Source organism: Acinonyx jubatus, chromosome B1, assembly GCF_027475565.1.
Source record: "Acinonyx jubatus isolate Ajub_Pintada_27869175 chromosome B1, VMU_Ajub_asm_v1.0, whole genome shotgun sequence".
Lineage (NCBI taxonomy): Eukaryota > Metazoa > Chordata > Mammalia > Carnivora > Felidae > Acinonyx > Acinonyx jubatus.
Genome location: NC_069382.1, coordinates 42,048,560 through 42,069,903, shown reverse-complemented (window position 1 = coordinate 42,069,903; position 21,344 = coordinate 42,048,560). Strand labels below are relative to the sequence as shown.

Genomic DNA, 21,344 nt, shown 5'->3' with positions numbered 1-21,344 from the left:
TATAACAGTACAACTTTAGATCATGTTGTCAATGAAAATTTGTATATACTTTTTAGTTCCAATCAAGGAGTGAGCATGCTAATAGCCCTTTAATTTTAACCATGGTTCCCAAAACATTTCTGTTTATACGGCAGAGTTTTCTAGATAGGTATGGTTAAAGTACAGAACAGGTGATAGTTTTATTATGTATTTATATATTCCAAGGATGTTAACTATTGTGATGTGCTAATTCACAAATGAGTTTGCATCTTTAGTTAACCATACTATTGAAAGGTAAAGATAATAAAATCTATATCCATAGTATATGGATAGTAAATGGTATGAAACATTTTAAAATTTATTTGGTGAACCTTCATGAACAAATAAAGCATATTTGTTTTTTCTAAATATTAAAATGTAAAAATCTCATAACAGTATAATTCCATTAATGTCTTTCCATCATTTGCACTTTTGTAATAATATATATATATATATACATATATATATATGTGTGTGTGTGTGTGTTGTTAACCTGACAATACATTATTATATTTGCTTAAGTAGCTAATAGAATGTTAAAGATTTTTTTAATATAAATATTTACATTTACTCATCCATTTACTGTTTTCAGGGGGCTTTTTAACTCCTCCAGTACATTCAGATTTCCATGTGTATCATATTTTTTCACACTGAAAAACTTCCTTTTGTGTTTCTTTTTATTTGTACCTTGCAGTGACCAATGGCCTCGGTTTTTATCTTCAAAATGTTTTTATAAAAATGTCTAAAATTGTGAAGTGTATTTTCACTGGAAGTAGAATTCTACATTGGGAATTTTTACTTTCAGTAGTTCAAAGATGTAACCCATTTGTATCCTGGCTTACATTTTCAGATGAGAATACAGTATCTATTGTATCATTCATCCCAATAATATGTTTCTTTTATTCTTTGTCTGAGTTTCAGACATATTTTATATATTTGATTTTCAACAGTTTCACTATGGTTTACCAATATGTGTTTCTCTTTGAATTTATCCTGCTTTGGTTGGCTGAGATTCTTAAATCTATACATTGATATATTTTTGAAAATTTTGAAAAAAATCAGCCATCAGCTCTTAATATTTTGTTTTTATTAAGCATATGTGGTTTTTCAAAGTTTTTATACAGTAACATTCACTCTGTGGTATACAGTTCAATGGATATTGAAAAAAAAAAGCACAGGCTCTTGTTCCCAACACCTCGGAACTTCCCCTGGATTTCCCTTTGTATTCCTCCCCCACTGCCAATTCCTGGCAACCAATTACCTGCTCTTGTCCCTATAGATTGGCCTTTTCCAGAATGTCATATTAAGTACATATGGCTTTGAGATCAGTTCCTGTTGCCATATGTTTTAAGAGTTCATTCTTTAATTATTCAATAGGCTTCTACATAGAAAAGATATAATTTGCTTATACATTCAGCCATTGAAAGGTATTTTGGTTGTTTCTTGATTTTGGCTATTATGAATAAAGCTACTATGAACATGTGCACATAAGCTTTGTGTATGTATATATATATATATATAAGTTCTCACTTTGGGATACGTATCTAAGAGTGATACTGCTGAGTCATTTACTAAGTGCATTATTTCAGTAAGTGTATTTTTAATTTTATAAGAAACAGCCAAACTATTTTCCAAAGTGGCTGTACCACTTTTTTTCTCTCTCTCTATTCTCTCTATGAGATTTCCAGTTTCTCTGCATAGATGATCCACACTTCACAAGCATTTGATATTGTCAATTTTTTGGTTTTGTTTGGTGTTGCCACTTTTAGATGTGTGATGTTCCATTGTGATTTCCATTTAACTTTTTATGTTGAAGTAATTATAGAGTCACAAAAAGAAATGCAGAGAGAAGTCCTTTGTACTCTTTACTCAGCCTCCATCAGTGTTACTATGATTCAATACTATAGTACAATATCAAAACCATGAAATGGACATTAATAAAACGTACAGACCTTATCCAGATTTCACCAGTATACATGCACTCATTTGTGGATGTATATATGTGTGTGTGAGTGCACAGGTGTGTGTATTTAGTTCTATGCAGTTTTACCACGTGTTCAAATTTGTGTAACCACCACCACAATCAAGATACAGAACTCTATTATCACTATATGGACCCTAATAATACCCTTTTATATAGCTACACTGATCCCTTCTTTCTGCCAATTTTAACTCATGGCAACCACTAAACCACTCTCTCTCTAGTTATATTATTTCATGAATGTTACATAAATGGGATCACAGAATTTGTATCTCTTGGAGTTTGGCTTCTTTCTTTTGCATAATTTTCATGATTGCATCCAAGTTGTTGCATTTATAAATACTTTATTTCTTTTTATTGATGACTAGTATTCCTTTGTATGGATGTATCAAAATATGTCAAATTATTTACTCACTGAAGTACATTTGGGTGTTTGACAATTTATAGCTATTATGAATAGATATGAAATGATAATTTGTGTAGAAAATTATGCATGAAAGTAAATTTTTAATTCCCTAGGAAATATCCCAAGAATTAAATTACTGGGTCCATGATAAGTAATTTATAGTTTTAGATGCAAACTACCAAACTATTTTCAGAGTGGCTGTAACATTTGCCATTCCCACCAATAACATATGAATGACCAGTTTATTGGCATCCTTGCCAACATTTGATGATATCACTTTTTTTAGCCAGTCTGTTAGCTATGTATTAATATCATTATGGATTCATTTTGCACTTCCTTAATAGGTAATGATGTTGAATATATTTAAGATGCTTATTTGGCATCTGTATATCCTCTTCAGTGAAAAATCTATTCATATTTTTTGCCCATTTTCTAATTAAATTGTGAGTTTTAAGTGTTGAGTTTTCAGATTTTTAAAAAATTTTCTAGGTACATGTATTTTGTTGGATATGTAATCTTAACATATTTTCTTCAATTCTATAATTATTTTTTGCAGACCCAATTTTTTAACAAATATATTCATTTTGATAAGTTGTACTTTTTTTCATTTTTCAATCATGCTTTTGATGTCGTGTATGAACTCTTTGTTAACCTTAAATCCCAAACTTTCTGCCATATTTCTATTTTATTTATTTATTTATTAACATAATTTATTGTCGAATTGGCTTACATACACCACCGAGTGTTCATCCCAACAAGTGCCCTCCTTGATGTCCATCACCCACTTTCCCCTCTCCCCCACCACCCATCAACCCTCAGTTTATTCTCTGTATTTAAGGGTCTCTTATGGTTTGCATCCCTCCCTCTCTGTTTCTAAAAGGTGTTAGTTTTGTGTCTTAACTTTTAAGTCTATGGATCTATTTTGAGTTACTTTTTGTAAAAGGTGATAGATTAACATTTTGATTAATGGGTATCCAAATGCTCCACCATAATTCTTTGAAAAAAACTACCTTCATTCATTGAATTGTTTTTTCACATTATAAACAAAATTAATTGGACATTTTTGCGTTGGTGTGTTTCTCAGTTATCTATACTGTTTTCCATTGCTTTATGTGTCATTTTCTCCACCACTGCTATGATGTTTTTATTATTGTTGTTGTACAGTAATTTTTAACATTGGGAAAAGTGATTCCTCCTACTATATTATTTTTTAAAATTGTTTTGGCTACCCTAGAGTCTCCTTTCCATATACATTTTAGAATAAACTTGTCTATGTTTATTGAAAAATAATGCTGTTATAAATTATGTTAAACCTAAGGATCAATTTAGGAAGATTTTACATCTTTGCTTTTTATTACTAAATCTTCCAATAATACACAGTATGTTTCTCCATTTATTTAGGCCTTCTTTGATTTCCTTCATCAGATTTTGTAATTTTCATCAGATACTCTGCATATTTTATTATTTCATATTTGTTATTTCATTTTCTTTTTATCGATTGTAAATGATGTTGCACTATAATTGAATATATTTTTATTTTATGATATAAACACCAATTAAAATGATTAATCACAATGTTGATCACTCCTACATCATCTAACTCCTTCCATTCAACTTTGCATACACTTTTGTCCACTGGCGAACCATATCAAATAAATGTTCATGTCCATATACAGTAAAAGATGAAAGAATATTATCCTAGATCCTTGTTTACAATAAGGGATGTTACAAATATCTGTGATAAAATATTGGTTGCTGAAGATAACTGTCTGGATGAGAATACCATATTTCTTGCTTGCCATTAGAAATATTCTTTTTAAGCATTAATTATTGAGTTGAAGGAAAATTTTGATATCATTATCTGAAGAGTTGTACTATGAGATTTAATTAACATGATTAATATCTGCATCACCATTAGAGGATAGTGTTCTCTGTTTCTTTGCATTTGTCTGATTAAGAATTGTAAAATGTCCTCCATCAACATTATTTTCTTTACAATTATGGGCAGTTAAAGAAAATTTTTGAATTCTTACTTGTATTTAATAGAAGCTAAGATAAAAATATGGAATTTTACTCCAATGCCCTTTTGTATCTTCTTGAAAATTGATATATTACTTGGGAAAGAAAATAACAAAATAAGAAAACTGAAATTTTCCAGTGGGAAAAATTAGGGAGCCCTGAAATAAACCTTTGCATATATGATCTAATGATTTTCAGTAAGAATGCCATGACCATTCAGTGGAAGAAAGGGCAGTCTTCTCAACAAATGGTATTGAGATAATTGGGTATCAATATGCAAAAGACTGAGGTGGATGCTTACTTATACAATAGACAAAATAACTCCATGGATCAAAGTTTTTAAATGTACCAGCTAAAACTATAAAATTCTCCGAAGAAAATGTGGGGAAATCTTTATAACATTAGATTTGGCAATGACTTCTTGCATATGACACCAGAAGCACAGGCAAAGAAAAAATAATTGGAATTCATCATAATTGAAAACTGTTGTTCATCAAGGGACACTATCAACAAAGTGAAAATGTAACCCACAAAATGGGAGAAAGGGTTTTTAATCATGTATCTGATGAAGGATTAATATCCAGAATATCTAAAGAACTCTTATAACTCAACAGGAAACCAATAACCCAATTAAAAAATGGTCCAAGGGCTTGAATAGACATTTTTCTGAAGAGGATATACAAATGGCCTATAAGTATATGAAAAGATGCTTAACATCACTAATTGTCAGGGAATTGCAGGTCAGAACTACAAGATTCCAATTCATATCTATTATGATAGTTATTATAAAAATTTTTCTGAAAATATCAAATGTTGATAAGGATGTGGAAAAATTAAACCTGCTGTAAGCATTGCTGGTGGGAATGTAAAATGATGCATCCTCTGTAGAAAATAGTATGGTAATTCTTTCTTTTTAATTAATAATTTATTTATTTTTTAATTTATATCCAAGTTAGTATATTGTGGAACAATGATTTCAAGAGTAGTGTCCCTTACCCATTTAGCCCATCCCCTGCCCTCCCAAAACACCTCCAGCAACCCTCTGTTTGTGCTCTACATTTAAGAGTATCTTATGTTTTGTCCAACTCCCTGTTTTTATATTATTTTTGCTTCCCTTCTCATATGTTCATCTGTTTTGTATCTTGAATTCCTCATATGAGTGAAGTCATATGATATTTGTCTGTCTCTGACTGACTCATTTCGCTCAGCATAATACCCTCTAGTTCCATTCACATAGTTGAAAATGGCAAGGTTTCATTTTTTTGATTGCCGAGTAATACTCCATTGTATATATATATACCACATCTTCTTTATCCATTCATCCATAGATGGACATTTGAGCTCTTTCCATGCTTGGGCTATTGTCAATAGTTCTGTTATAAACATTGGGGTGCATGTGCCCCTTTGAAACAGCATACCTTTATCCCTTGGATAAATACTTAGTACAATTGCTGGGTCATAGGGTAGTTCTATTTTTAATTTTTTGAGGAACCTGTTTTCCAGAGTTTCTCTGTTTCCCAGAGTTGCTGCACCAGCTTGCATTCCCACCAGCAATGCAAAAGAGATCGTCTTTCTCTGAGTTGTTAATGTTGGCCATTCTGACAGGAGTGAGGTGGTATCTCATTGTGGCTTTTATTTATATTTCCCTGATGATGAGTGATGTTGAGCATTTTTTCATGTGTCGGTTGGCCATCTGGAGCCCTTCTTTGGAGAAGTGTCTAATCATGTCTCTTGTCCATTCCTTCACTGAATTATTTGTTTTTGGGGTGTTGACTTTGATAAGTTCTTTATAGATTTTGAATACTAACCCTTTATCTGATATGTCATTTACAAATATCTTCTCCCATTCCATCGGTTGCCTTTTAGTTTTGCTGATTGTTTCCTTCACTGTGCAGAAGCTTTTTATTTGATGAGGTCCCAATAGTTCATTTTTGCTTTGGTTTCCTTGCCTTCAGAGACGTATTGAGTAAGAAGTTGCTGCGGCTGAGGTCAAAGAGGTTTTTGCCTGCTTTCTCCTTGAGGATTTCACTGGTTTCCTGTCTTACATTTAGGTCTTTCACCCATTTTGAGTTTATTTTGGTCTCGATCTTTTTGTACTTGTTGAGGGCTGATTTCTCTCCCAGTATGTGGTCTATTCTGGAGAATGTTCCATGTGCACTGGAGAAGAATGTGTATTCTGTTGCTTTAGGCTGAAATGTTCTGAATATATCTGTTAAGTCCATCCAGTACAGTTTGTCATTCAAAGCCATTGTTTCCTTGTTGATTTTCTGTTTAGATGATCTGCCCATTGCCATAAGTAGGGTATTGAAGTCCCCTACTATTATGGTATTATTATCAATGAATTACTTTATGTTTGTCATTACTTGATTTATCTATTTGGGTTCTTCCACATTTGGAGCATACATAGTTACAATTGTTAGATGTTCTTGGTGGATAGACCCCTTAATTATGATATATTGCCCTTCTTCATCTCTTGTGACAGTCTTTATTTTAAATTCTAGATTGCCTGATATAAATATTGCTACTCCAACTTTCTTTTGGCAATGATTAGCATGATAGATAGTTCTCCATCCCCTTACTTTCAATATGAAGGTGTCTTTAGGTCTACAGTGGGTCTCTTGTAAACAGAATACAGATGGATCTTGTTTTCTTACCCTATGTCTTTTGTTTGGAGCATTTAGTCTATTGACATTTAGAGTGAGTACTGAAAAATATGAATTTATTGCTATTATGTTGCCTTAGATTCGGCGTTTCTGGTGGTATTCTCTGGTCCTTTCTAGTCTTTGTTACTTTTTATCTTTTTTTCCCATCTTTTCTCCCCTCAGAGAATCCCCCTTAAAATTTATTGCAATGTTGAGTTAGTGGTCACAGACTCCTTTAATTTTTGTTTTCTGGGAAGCTTTGTCCTCTCCATCTATTTTAAATCACAGCCTTGCTGGATAAACAATTCTTGGCTGCATATTTTTCCAATTTAACACATTCAGTATATCCTGCCACTCCTTTCTGGCCTGCCAAGTTTCTGTGGATAGGTTTTCTGCAAACCTGATCTGTCTTCTGTTGTAGGTTAAGGACTTTTTCCCCCTTGCTGCTTTCATGATTCTTTCCTTGCCTGAATGTTTTGTGAATTTGACTATGATATGCCTTGTTAATAGTCGGTTTTTGTTGAATCTAATGGGAGTTCTCTGTGCTCCTTGGATTTTGACGTCTGTGTTTTTCCCCAGGTTAGGAAAGTTTTCTGATATGATTTGCTCACATAACCCTTCTACCCCCTTTTCTCTCTGTTCATCTTCTGGGACCCCTATGATTCTGATGTTTTTCCTTTTTAATGAGTCACTGATTTCTTTAATTCTTAAATCATGCTCTTTTGTCTTAGTCTCCTTCTTTTTTTTCTGCTTCATTTTTCCAGATGTTTGCCCTCTATATCTATCGCAAATTCATTGCTCTGATTCATCCATCCTTGCCGTAGTGGCGTCTATTCAAGATTACACCTCAGTTGTAGCATTTTTTATTTCATCCCGACTAGCTTTTACCTCTGCATAAAGGAATTCTAATCTGTTTTAAATCCCAGCTAGTATTCTTACTGTCGTGATTCTAAATAATAAAAATGGAAAATAAAATATTTTTTCCTCCTTCTGTATTCAAGAATAAGAAAAGAAAAGAAAAATTAAATAGATCAGCAAACAGACTGAAATAGGATTGAAATTACATTGGTTTCCCCCAGAAGTAAAACTATGAATCACTTTATAGTCCGTAAACAAAGCAGGTGGAGAGACTTGTGGTGTTGCTGAAGAGTGAGGTTGTCCCGGTTGGCGGGGCTTAGTGTAACGACTCTGTTCTCCACTAGATAGAGAAGATTAGCTTACTGGGGTGGACATGTAGATGTGTATGGGCATGCATGGGAAGGGTGACAATGGTGTCACTCAGCTACCCAGTATCTAGAATCAGAACTCTGTGCTCTTCCCGACCAGCAATCATGCACCCCTCTTTTGTCTCCAGCTCCCATCCACTCCCCACTTTTATACTGTCTGTGACCAAGCTGTCAGGTTGCCAGGTGGCATCTCCCTCCTGAGTTTTATCTCAAATGCGGCTGTGTTTCCCAAACCCTCACTTCTGAGGGACTGTGGCTTTGACACACTCAGATCTTCTGGTGATGGGTCACACCAAGCGATAGCCAGGGGCTGACTGCACCCAGGAATGTTTGTGGGACCATGCTGCTGCCAATGCCCAGAGACTGCAGCTGGGTGCCAGCGAGCCCCAGAAGAAGTTTGTGCGATCTTGTAGCAGCAGCATTTCAGGGATTATGGAAAATTAAAACACACATCTGGCACCAGGCTTCCCCCTTAACATCCTTGTTCCAGCACCAGTGAATGTGGTTGTTCTCCAGGGTCCCTTGGGACTTTTGCCTGTTGGGTGGTTGCACAGACTCTATCAAATGTCCTCTCAGCAGGGGAACCGCCTCTCCCCATGTGGCCCAAGGACCCCTTGGACCTCACTCTCTGCTACTGGAGATTTTCCCTTCCCACCAGAGCACTGCCAGGTATTGAACTTCAAAGTTTCAGACTTTGCACTCCCTCAGTTTATAGAATCTTAATGGAATCTAAAGCCTCTCCTTTCTCCTTTCTCCCTTTTTTGTTCAGACCCCTGCATACTCTTTTCTCTCCAGCTGCTTTCATACTCTCCCCCCCATCTCCATCCACTCTCTATGTGCAGAAACAGCTCCCTGCGCCCCACAGCTTCTCTCTCCCCCAGTTCACCTAACCATGCTGTGTACCTGCTGAGTTCTCTGGTTCAGGTTGTGCAGATTGTTGTGTTAATCCTCAAATCGGTTTTCTGGGTGTGAAGGATGGTTTAGTGTTGATCTGGTTATATTTCAGGTTTGAGGGACGCAAAAAATCTTCTATGCTCTTCTTCCATGGCTCCTCCCTCTACAGTCTTCATAAAATTAAACATAGAATGACCATATCCTGCAATTTCACTTGTAGGGATATGCCCAAAACTATTGAAAGCATGGACTCAAACATATCTTTGTACACCCATGTTCATAGCAGCAGTATTTACATTAGCCAAAAGGTGGAAACCCCCACACATTCACTGACAGATAAATGGAGAAACAAAATGTGGTATTACATACAATGGACTATTATTCAACTTCAAAAAAGGATGAAATTCTGAAACATGCTACAAGATAGATACAACTTAAGACTGTATGCTAACTAAAATAAGCCAGTCATATTAGGATAATCATGTTTTTATGAGGTACATAGTCAGTTTATTATAAAGTAGAATGGGAGTTGCTATGGGCTGTGGGAGGGAGAAATGATAACATAATGTTTAAAAGGCTCAGTTTGGGACAATGAACAAGTTCTAGAGTTTGACAGTGATAATTGATAACAATGTGAGTGTATTTAATGCCACTGACTGCAAACTTAAAACTATTTAGAATGATATATATTATGTGTTGTGTATTCTACCACAACAAAAAAATAAATTAGGAAAACTTCCATTTATGATGCACCAGAAATCATATAGTATTTGTAAATACAGCAGTTAGGGTCTCTTGGGTGGCACAGTTGCTTAGGCATCCAACTCTAGGTTTTGGTTCAGGTCATGATCTCATGGTTCATGTGTTCGAGGCCCACGTGCTGCAGTGCTAACAGTGCAGAGCCTACTTGGGATTCTCTGTCTCCCTCTCTCTCTCTCTGCCTCCTCCTGCTCTCTCTCTCTCAAAATGGATAAGTAACGTTAAAAAAAGAAATAAAATATTTAGATATAATTTCAAAATTAATGAAAAGCTTAAGGCATACACTGAAAACTAAAAAAAAAATTATTGAAAGAATGATCTGCATAAAGGTAAAAACATATCATGTTCTCAATGTTGTTGGAAGTCTCAACATTGTTAATATAGAAATATTTTCCAATTGGATCTGTAAATTCAAAACAATTCTTAACAAACCCAAGCAGCATTTTTTTTGCATAAATTGACAAGTTGATTTTATTTATTTATTTATTTATTTTAATTAAAAAATTTTTTTATGAAACTTATTGTCAAATTGGTTTCCATACAACACCCTGTGCTCATCCCAACAGGTGCCCTCCTGAATATCCAACACCCACCCTCCCCTCCCTCTCACCCCCCATCAACCCTCAGTTTGTCCTCAGTTTTTAAAAGTCTCTTATGTTTTGGCTCCCTCCCTCTCTAACCTCTTTTTTTTTCCCTCCCCTCCCCCATGGTCTTCTGTTAAGTTTATCAGAATCCACATAGGAGTGAAAACATATGGTATCTGTCATTCTCTGCCTGACTTATTTCACTTAGCATCACACTCTCCAGTTCCATCCATGTTGCTACAAAAGACCACATTTCATTCTTTCTCATTGCTACATAGTATTGCATTGTTTATACAAACTACAATTTCTTTATCCATTAATCCGTTGACGGACATTTAGGCTCTTTCCATAATTTGGCTATTGTTGAAAGTGCTGCTATAAACATTGGGATACAAGCACCCCTATGCATCAGCACTCCTGTATCCCTTGGGTAAATTCCTAGCAGTGCTATTCCTGGGTCATAATGTAGGTCTATTTTTAATTTTGAGGAAACTCCACACTGTTTTCCAGAGTGGCTGCACCAGTTTGCATTCCCACCAACAGTGCAAGAGGGTTCCCATATCTCCACATCAACTCCAGCATCTATAGCCTCCTGATTTGTTCATTTTAGCCACTCTGACTGGCATGAGGTGGTATCTGAGTGTGGTTTTGATTTGTATTTCCCTGATGAGGAGCAACATTGAGTTTCTTTTCATGTGCCTGTTGGCCAGCCGGATGTGTTCTTTAGAGAAGTGTCTATTCATGTTTTCTGCCCATTTATTCACTGGATTATTTGTTTTTTGGGTGTGGAGTTTGGTGAGCTCTTTATAGATTTTGGATACTAGCCCTTTGTCTGATATGTCATTTGCAAATAATTTTTCCCATTCTGTCAGTTGCCTTTTAGTTTTGTTGATTGTTTCCTTGCAGTGCAGAAGCTTTTTATCTTCATGAGGTCACAATAGTTCATTTTTGCTTTTAATTCCCTTGCCTTTGGGGATGTGCTGCGGCTGAGGTCAGAGAGGTTTTTCCTGCTTTCTCCTCTAGGGTTTTGATGGTTTCCTGTCTCACATTCAGGTCCTTTATCTGTTTTGAGTTTATTTTTGTGAATGGTGTAAGAAAGTGGTCTAGTTTCATCCTTCTGCATGTTGCTGTCCAGTTTTCCCAGCAAACACCATTTGTTAAAGAGACTGTCTTTTTTCCATTGGATATTTTTTCCTGTTTTGTGAAAGATTAGTTGGCATATGTTTGTGGGTCTAGTTCTGGGGTTTCTATTCTATTCCATTGGTCTATGTGTCTGTTTTTGTGCCAATACCATGATGTCTTGATGATTACATCTTTGTAGTAGAGGCTAAAGTCTGGGATTGTGATGCCTCCTGCTTTGGTCTTCTTCAAAATTACTTTGGCTATTCGGGGTCTTTTGTGGTTCCATACAAATTTTAGGATTGCTTTGCATTAAATGTTTAGATACCTTTGGGTAGTATTGACATTTTAACAATATTTATTCTTCCAATCCACGAGCATGGAATGTTTTCCATTTCTTTATATCCTCTTCAATTTCCTTCATAAGTTTTCTATAGTTTTCAGCATACAGATCTTTTACATCTTTGGTTAGGTTTATTCCTAGGTATTTTATGAATCTTGGTACAATTGTGAATGGGATCAGTTTCTTTATTTGTCTTTCTGTTGCTTCACTGTTAGTGTATAAGAATGCAACTGATTTCTGTACATTGATTTTGTATCCTGCAATTTTGCTGAATTCATATATCAGTTCTAGTAGATTTTGGTGGAGTCTATAGGGTTTTCCATGTATATAGTATTATGTCATCTGCAAAAAGTGAAAGCTTGACTTCATCTTTGCCAATTTTGATGCCTTTGATTTCCTTTTGTTGTCTGATTGCTGATGCTAGAACTTCCAACACTATGTTAAACAACAGCGGTGAGAGTGCACATCCCTGTCGCGTTCCTGATCTCAGGGGGAAAGCTTTCGGTTTTTCCCCATTGAGGATGATATTAGCTGTGGGATATTCATAAATGGCTTTTATTATGTTTAAATATATTCCTTCTATCCCAACTTTCTTGAGGGTTTTTATTAAGAAAGGATGCTGTATTTTGTCAAATGCTTTTTCTGCATCGATTGACAGGATCATATGGTTCTTATTTTTTCTTTTATTAATGTGATGTATCACGTTGATTGATTTGTGAATGTTGAACCAGCCCTGCAGCCCAGGAAAAAAATCCCACTTGATCATGGTGTATATTTCTTTTTATATGCTGTTGCATTCGATTTGCTAGTATCTTATTGAGAATTTTTGCATCCATATTCATCAGGGATATTGGCCTGTAGTTTTGTTTTTTTTTGATGGGTCTCTGTCTGGTTTAGGAATCAAAAGTAATGCTGCCTTCATAGAATGAGTCTGGAAGTTTTCCTTCCATTTCTATTTTTTGGAATAGTTTGAAAAGAATGGGTATTGTCTCTGCTTTAAATGTCTGGTAGAATTCCCTGGGAAGCCATCTGGTCCTGGACTCTTATTTGTTGGGAGATTTTTTGATAACTGATTCAATTTCTTTGCTGGTTATGGGTCTGTTCAAGTTTCTATTTCTTCCTGTTTGAGTTTTGGATGCGTGTGGGTGTTTAGGAATTTGTCCATTTCTTCTAGGTTGTCCAGTTTGTTGGCATATAATTTTTCATAGTATTCCCTGATAATTGATTGTATTTCTGCGGGATTGGTTGTAATAATTCCATTTTCATTCATGATTTTATCTATTTGGGTCTTCTCCCTTTTCTTTTTGAGAAGCTTGGCTAGAGGCTTATCAATTTTATTTTTTCAAAAAACCAATTCTTGATATCCTTGATCTGCTCTACAGTTTTTTTAGATTCTATATTATTTCTTCTCTGATCTTTATTATTTCTCTTCTTCTGCTGGGTTTGGGCGTCTTTGGTGTTCTGCTCTATTTCCTTTAGGCGTGCTGTTAGATTTTATATTTGGGATTTTTCTTGTTTCTTGAGATAGGCTTGTATTGCAATGTGTTTTCCTCTCAGGACTGCCTTCGCTGCATTCCAAAGTGTTTGGATTGTTGTATTTTCATTTTCATTTGTTTCCATATATTTTTTAATTTATTCTCTAATTTCCTGGTTGACCCATTCATTCTTTAGTAGGGTGTTCTTTAATCTCCACACTTTTGGAGGTTTTCCAGACTATTTCCTGTGGTTGATTTCAAGCTTCATAGCATTGTGGTCTGAAAGTATGCATGGTATGATCTCAATTCTTATATACTTATGAAGGGCTGTTTTGTAACCCAGTATGTGATCTATCTTGGAGAATGTTCCATGTGCTCTTGAGAAGAGAATATATTCTGTTGCTTTGGGATGCAGAGTTCTAAATATATCTGTCAAGTCCATCTGATCCAATGTATCATTCAAGGCCCTTGTTTCTTTATTCACCATGTGTCTAGATGATCTATCCATTGTTGTAACTGGAGTATTAAATTTCCTGCAATTACCACATTCTTATCAATAAGGTTGCTTATGTTTGTGAGTAATTGTTTTATATATTTGGGAGTTCCCGTATTTGGTGTATAGATATTTATAATCGTTAGCTCTTCCTGACGGATAGACCCTGCAATGATTATATAATGCCCTTCTTCATCTCTTGTTACAGCCTTTAATTTAAAGTCTAGTGTGTCTGAATAAGCTTTCTTTTGACTTCCAGTAGCATGATAAATAGTTCTCCATCCCCTCACTTTCAATATGATGGTGTCCTCAGGTCTTAAATGAGTCTCTTGTAGACAGCAAATCGATGGGTCTTGTTTTTGTATCCATCCTGGTATTCTATGTCTTTTGGTTGGAGCATTTAGTCCATTTACATTCAGTGTTATTATAGAAAGATATGGGTTTAGAGTCATTGTGATGTCTGTAGGTTTCATGCTTATAGTGATATCTCTGGTACTTTGTGGTCTTTGCAACATTTCACTCACAGAATCCCCCTTAGGACTCTTGGAGGGATGGTTTAGTGGTGATGAATTCCTGCATTTTTTGTTTGTTTGGAAAAACCTTTATCTCTCCTTCTATTCTGAAAGAAAGACTTGCTGAATAAAGGATTCTTGGCTGCATATTTTTTCTGTTCATCACATTGACGATTTCCTGCCATTCCTTTCTGGCCTGCCAAGTTTTGGTAGATAGATCTGTCACTAGCATTATCGGTCTCCCTTTATATGTTAGAGCATATTTATCCCTAACTGCTCTCAGAATTTTCTCTTTATCCTTGTATTTTGCCAGTATCACTATGATATGTCATGCAGAAGATCGATTCAAGTTACGTCTGAATGGAGTTCTCTGTACCTCTTGGATTTCAATGTCTTTTTCCTTCCCCAGATCAGGGAAGTTCTCAGCTATGATTTGTTCAAGTACACCTTCAGCCCCTTTCTCTCTCTCTTCCTCTTCTGGAATTCTTATGATATGGGTATTGTTCCATTTGATTGCATCACTAGTTCTCTAATTCTCCCCTCATACTGCTGGAGTTTTTTATCTTTTTCTCAGCTTCCTCTTTTTCCATCATCTTATCTTCTAATTCACCTATTCTCTCCTCTGCCTCTTCAATCCGAGCTGTGGTCGCCTCCTTTTTATTTTGCACCTGATTTTAGCATTTTTTACCTCCTGATGACTGTTTCTTAGTCCCTTGATGTCTGTAGCAATAGATTCTCTGCTGTCCTCTATACCTTTTTCAAGTCCAGTGATTAACTTTGTGACTATTATTTTAAATTCATGTTCCGTTATATTGCTTAAATCGTTTTTGATCAAGTCGTTAGCTGTCACTACTTCTTGGAGTTTCTTTTGAGTAGAATTCTTCCATTTCATCATTTTGGTAGTCCCTAGAGTGGCGTGCAACTGTAGGACACTTCCCCTGTGCTGTCCAGAGTAACTTGTGTTGGTGGGTGGGGCCATAGTCAGACCTGATATCTGCTCCCAGCCCACCGCTGGGGCCAGTCAAACTGGTGTGTACCTTATCTTCCCCTCTTCTAAAGGTATGACTCACTGTGGAGTGGTGTGGCCCCTGTCTGTGCTACTTGCGCACTGCCAGGCTTGTGGTGCTACTTCTATGGGACCTGGAGCATTAGCCATGGCGGATCCACAAGGTGCACAGTGGCGGGAGGGGCAGGCTTAGCTCTCTTTGCCATCAGTGGTCCCCTGTGGGAGGGTCTCTGCAGCACCAGGAGGTAGGCAGGCAGAGCCATCGGAGGGATGGATCCACAGAAGCACAACGTTGGGTGTTTGTGTGGTGCATGCAGGTTCGGTTACAGGAACTGGTTCCCCTTGGGATCAGCTGGGGAATGGGGGAGGGATATGGCGCTTTCCAGTGCTTTTGTTCCCTGCCAAGCTGAGCTCTGTCTTCAGGGGCTCAGCAACTTTCCCTCCTGGTGTCCTCTTGCCCTCCCACTCTCAGCAGAGCATTGACTTTTAACATTCCGGATGTTAAGTCCCACTGGCCGTCAGAACTCACGTAGTCTGGTCCCTCTGCTTTTGCAAGCCAGATTCGGGGGCTCTGCCTTGCCTGGTGGGCTGCCCCTCCACCTCCTCTTCTCCCTCCCGCCAGCCCGTGTAGTGTGCACCTCCTCTCCACCCTTCCTACTCTCTTCTGTGGGCCTTTTGTCTACGCTTGGCTCCAGAGAGTCCGTTCTGCTAGTCTTCTGACAGTTTTCTGGGTTATGTAGGCAGACGTGGGTGGAATTTAAGTGATCAGTAGGACGTGGTGAGCCCAGCGTCCTCTTACACTGCCATCTTCTCCCTGAGAATCCCGACAAGTTGATTTTAAAAGTCATACAGAAGTTCAAGGGACACAGAATGGTAAAAAATAATCTTGAAAACATACTTTCAAGATAATTTGAAATTGAAAACACTTTTCTCAATTCCAAAACATATTATAGTGTTAAAATAACCTAGACAATGTAGTACTGTCCTATGGATAAAGATAGACATTATTTCAATGGAATAGAATATAGTCCAGAAACATTATACTTACAGTCACTAGTTTTTTATAAGAATTCCAAAGCAATTCCACTGGGGGAAAGAGTGTTTCCCCAAAATGGTGTTAGGACAAGTGCAATGGCATGTTAGGACATGCAAAAGAAAGAAGTGAGATGGGTACATCACAACAATAAAAAAATTGAGTGAAAATGGATCATAGATCTAAAAGCATTATGGAACACCTAGAACACATATGAGTAAATCTTTATGAACTTGGCATATGCTGTGATATAAAAGACAACAAAGCACATATGAAAAAAGAAGATAGATTGTGTGAATTACATCAAAATTAATAAGTTTTTTGTAAGTTGTTATTTATTTATTTATTTATGCAATGAGAAGCCTACTTTTAATGCTAAACTCAGTTAGAAGGGATAAGAAGGATTACAGAGCTGAGTGGAGGCTTTGACGATTTTCCCACTGTGGGCTCCTACTCCTCAAAACCTAATGACTCCATCTCACAGGGGACTTCCTCAACAACCACATTTATTTTTTATTTTTTTATTATTAAATATAATTTATTGTCAAATTGGTTTACATACAACACCCAGTGCTCATCCCAACAGGTACCCTCCTCAGTGCCCACCACCCACTTTTCCCTCTCCCTTACCCCAATCAACCCTCAGTATGTTCTAAGTATTTAAGAGTCTCTTATGGTTTGCCTCCCTCCCTGTCTGTAACATTTATTCCCCTTCCCCTCCCCCATGGTCTTCTGTTAAGTTTTGTAAGTTTTTACTTTAATTACCCAGTACTCATCACAAGTGCTCTCTTTAATCCCCATTACCTATTTCACCCATCCTTTCATCCATTTTCCCTCTGGTAAACATCTGCTTGTTCTCTATAGTTAAGACTCTGTTTTTTGGTTTGTCTCTCTCTCCCTGTCTCTCTCTTCCACCACCCTTTGCTCATTCATATATTTGCTTCATTCATATATTTATAATTATATTATAAATATAGTATATATATATTTATATAATATATATATAAATATATATATAATATAAATATATTATATAATATATAAATATATAAATATATAATAAATATATAATATTTATAATTTATATATTTATAAATATATATAACGTAATATTATATTCTAATTTTTCATTTATATATTTTTATATAACATCTTTATCCATTCATTAATAAATGGGCACTTAGGCTAATTCCATAATTTGGCTATTGTAAATAATGTTGCAAAAAACACAGGGGTGCATGCTATCTCTTTGAATTACTGTTTTATTATTCTTTGGGTAAATATACAGTAGTGCAATTATTGGATCATACGTTCTATTTTTAACTTTTTGAGGAGCCTCCATATTGTTTTCCACAGTGTCTGTACCAATTTTCATTCCCACCAAATTTTTTTTCTCCATGATCTTGTCAACACCTGTTTCTTGTGTTTTTGATTTTTACCATTCTGACAAGTGATATTTCAGTTTGGTTTTATTTTATTTATTTTTATTTTTAAAAAATATTTATTTTGACAAACAGAGTGTGAGTGGGGTAAGGACAGAGAGAAGGAGAGAAAGAATCCCAAGCAGGCTCTGCTTTGAAAGCACAGGGCCTGATGCAGGGCTTGATCCCATGAACTGTGAGATCATGACCTAAGCCAAAATCAAGAGTTGACACTTAACTGACGGAGCCACCCAGGATCCCCTCATTGTGGTTTTAATTTGCATTTCCCTTATGGTAAGTGATTATGAGCATGTTTTCATGTGTCTGTTGGCCATCTGGATGTTTTCTTTGGAGAAATGTTGTTCATTTCTTCAGCCCATTTTCTAGTTTTATTTTTTGGGAGGGTGTTGAGTTTTATAAGTTATTGATAGATTTTGGATACTAACTTTTTATCAGATACGTCATTTGTAAATTTCTTCTCCCTTTCAGTAGGTTGCCTTGTAGTTTTGTTGATTGTTTCCTTCACTTGTGTACGAGATTTTTATCCTGATGGAGTCCCAATAATTTATTTTTGATTTTGCTTCCTTTGCCTCGGGAGACATACCCAGAAAAAAATTACTCTTGGCACAGTAATTACTACCTGTGCTCTTTCCTACAATTTTTATGGTTTTATGTCTCATATTTAGGTCATTAATCTATTTTGATTTTATTTTTGTGTGGTGTAAGAAAGTGGTCCAGTTTCATTCATTTGCATGTAGCTGTCCAGTTTTCCCAACATTATTTGTTGAAAAGAATATCTTTTTCCCATTGGATATTCTTTCCTGCTTTGTCAAAGATTAATTGATCATATAATTGTGAGTTCATGCCTGGGTTTTCTATTCTGTTCTATAGATTTGTGTGTCTGTTTTTGTAAGAGTGCCACAATGTTCTGATTACTACAGCTTTGTAGAATATTTTGAAGTCAGGGATTGTGATACTTCCAGCTTTGCTTTTCTTTTTAAAGATTGCTTTTGCTATTCAGAGTCTTGTGGATCCATACAAATTTTAATGTTGTTTGTTCTAGCTCTGTGAAAAATGCTGTTAGTATTTTGATAGGGATTGCATTAAAATTGTAGATTTCTTGGTTTAGTATAGATATTTTAACAATATTTGTTCTTTGAATCCATGAACATAGAGTATCTTTCCACTTCTTTGTGTCATCTTTAATTTTTTTCATCAATGTTTTATAGTTTACAGAGTACAGGACTTTCACCTCTTTGGTTAAGTTTATTCTGAGGTATCTTATTATTATTTGGCACAGTTGTAAATGGCATTGTTTTTTTTAATTTCTCTTTCTGCTGCTTCATTATTGGTATATAGAAATGTAACAGATTTATGGAGATTGGTATTGTATCTTGTGACTTTATTTACTTCATTTATTAGTTCTAGCAGTTTTTTTGGTGCAGTTTCAGGTTTTCTATACAGTGTATCATGTCATTTGCAAGTAGTAAAAGTTTGACTTCCTTGCTGATTTGGATGCCTTTTATTTCTTTTTGCTGATTGCTGAGGATAGGACTTCCAGTACTATGTTAAATAACAGTGGTGAGAGGGGACATCCTTATCTTGTTCCTGACCATACAGGAAAAGCTCTCAGCTTTACCCCATTGAGGATGAGATTAGCTATAGGTTTTTAGTATATAACCTTTATTATGTTGAGTTATGTTCCTTCTACCCTACTTTGTTTAGGATTTTTATTAAGAATGGATGTTGGACTTTGTAAAATGCTTTTTCTGCATCTACTGAGAGAATCATATGATTCTTTTCTTCTATTAATGAGGTGTATCACATTGATTGATTTGCAAATATTGCACCCTGTAGCCCAGGAATAAATCCCAGTTGATCTTGGTGAATGGGTTTTTTAATTTATTGTTGGATTGTGTTTCTAGTATTTTGTTGAGGATATTTGCATCTATGTTCATCAGAGATTAGCCTGTAGTTATCTTTTTTGTAGTGCCTTTATCTGATTTTTGTTTCAGGGCAATGCTGGCCTCATAGAATGAATTTGAAAGATTGCCTTCTTCTGATTTTTGGAAGAGTTTGAGAAAAATATATATTAACTGCTCTTTAAATGTTTGGTAGAATTCACATGTGAATCCATCTGGTCCTGGACTTTTTTGGGAGTTTTTTTCTTTATTTTTTTTAACATTTATTCATTTCTGAGAGGCAGAGCATGAGTAGGGGAGGGGCAGAGAGAAAGGGAGACACAGAATCTGAATCAGGCTCCAGATCTGAGCTGTCAGCAGAGCCCAATGTGGGGTTCGAACTCGACCCGTGAGATTATGACCTGGGCTGAGGTCGGATGCTTAACTGACTGAACCACCCAGGCACCCCTGTTGGGAGTTTTTTATTACTAATTCAATTTCTCTGCTAGCAATTAGTCTGTTCAAAAATGCTATTTCTTCATGTTTCATTTTTGGTAGTTTATGTTTCTAGGAACATATCCATTTCTTCTGCATTGTTAAATTTGTTGACATGTAGTTTTTCATAATATTCTCTTATAACTATTTGAATTTCTGTGGTGTTGGTTGTTATTTGTCCTTTCTCATTTGTTTATTTGGTTCTTTTTTCTTATTGAAAGTCTGGCTAGAGGTTTATCAATTATATTTATTTCTCTCAAAACCTCAGCTTCTGGTTTTATGAATCTATTGTATTATTTTCTATATTATTTATTTTACCTTAATCCTTATTTCCTTTCTTCTAATGGTTTTAAGTTTTGTTTGTTGTTGTTGTTGTTTTTTAGCTCTTTTAGGTGTAATGTTAAGGTCTTTATTTGAGAATTTTTTCTATTTTCAAATTTTTATTTAAATTATGGTTAATTAACATATGGCCAATATTGGTTTCAGGAGCAGAATTTGGGGATTCATCACTTACATATAAAACCCAGTGTTCATTGCAAGTGCCTTCCTTAATACCCATCACCCATTTAGCCCATTCCCCCACCCACCACCTGTCCATCAACCTTCAGTTTGTTCTCTATACTTCAGAGTCTCTTATGGTTTACTTGCCTCTCTCTTTATACCCTGCCCCCTTTGCTTATGTTCATCTGTTTTGTTTCTTAAATTCCACATATGAGTGAAATTATAAGGTATTTTTCTTTCTCTGACTTATTTTGGTAGGTATATCACACTCTAGTTCCATCCATGTTGTTGCAAAGTTTTTGATAGCTGAGTTTAAATATATGTACATACACATACATATATACATACATATATATGTATACATATATATATAATTGCAAATATATGTGCTACAATTTCTTTATACATTCATCAATAGCGGACATTTGAACTCTGTCCATAATATGGCTATTATTAACACTGCTGCTATAAACATCAGGGTTCATGTGCCCCTTTGAATCAGTATTTTTGTAATCT

The 21,344-nt window shown here is 35.6% G+C and overlaps 1 protein-coding gene across 8 annotated transcripts in view; it reads left to right on the top strand.

Moving 5' to 3' along the window:
* The window catches only part of LOC106978369 (A disintegrin and metallopeptidase domain 3-like), a 151,898-nt gene that overhangs the window by 103,970 nt on the left and 26,584 nt on the right, over positions 1-21,344 (top strand). The window lies entirely within an intron of this gene.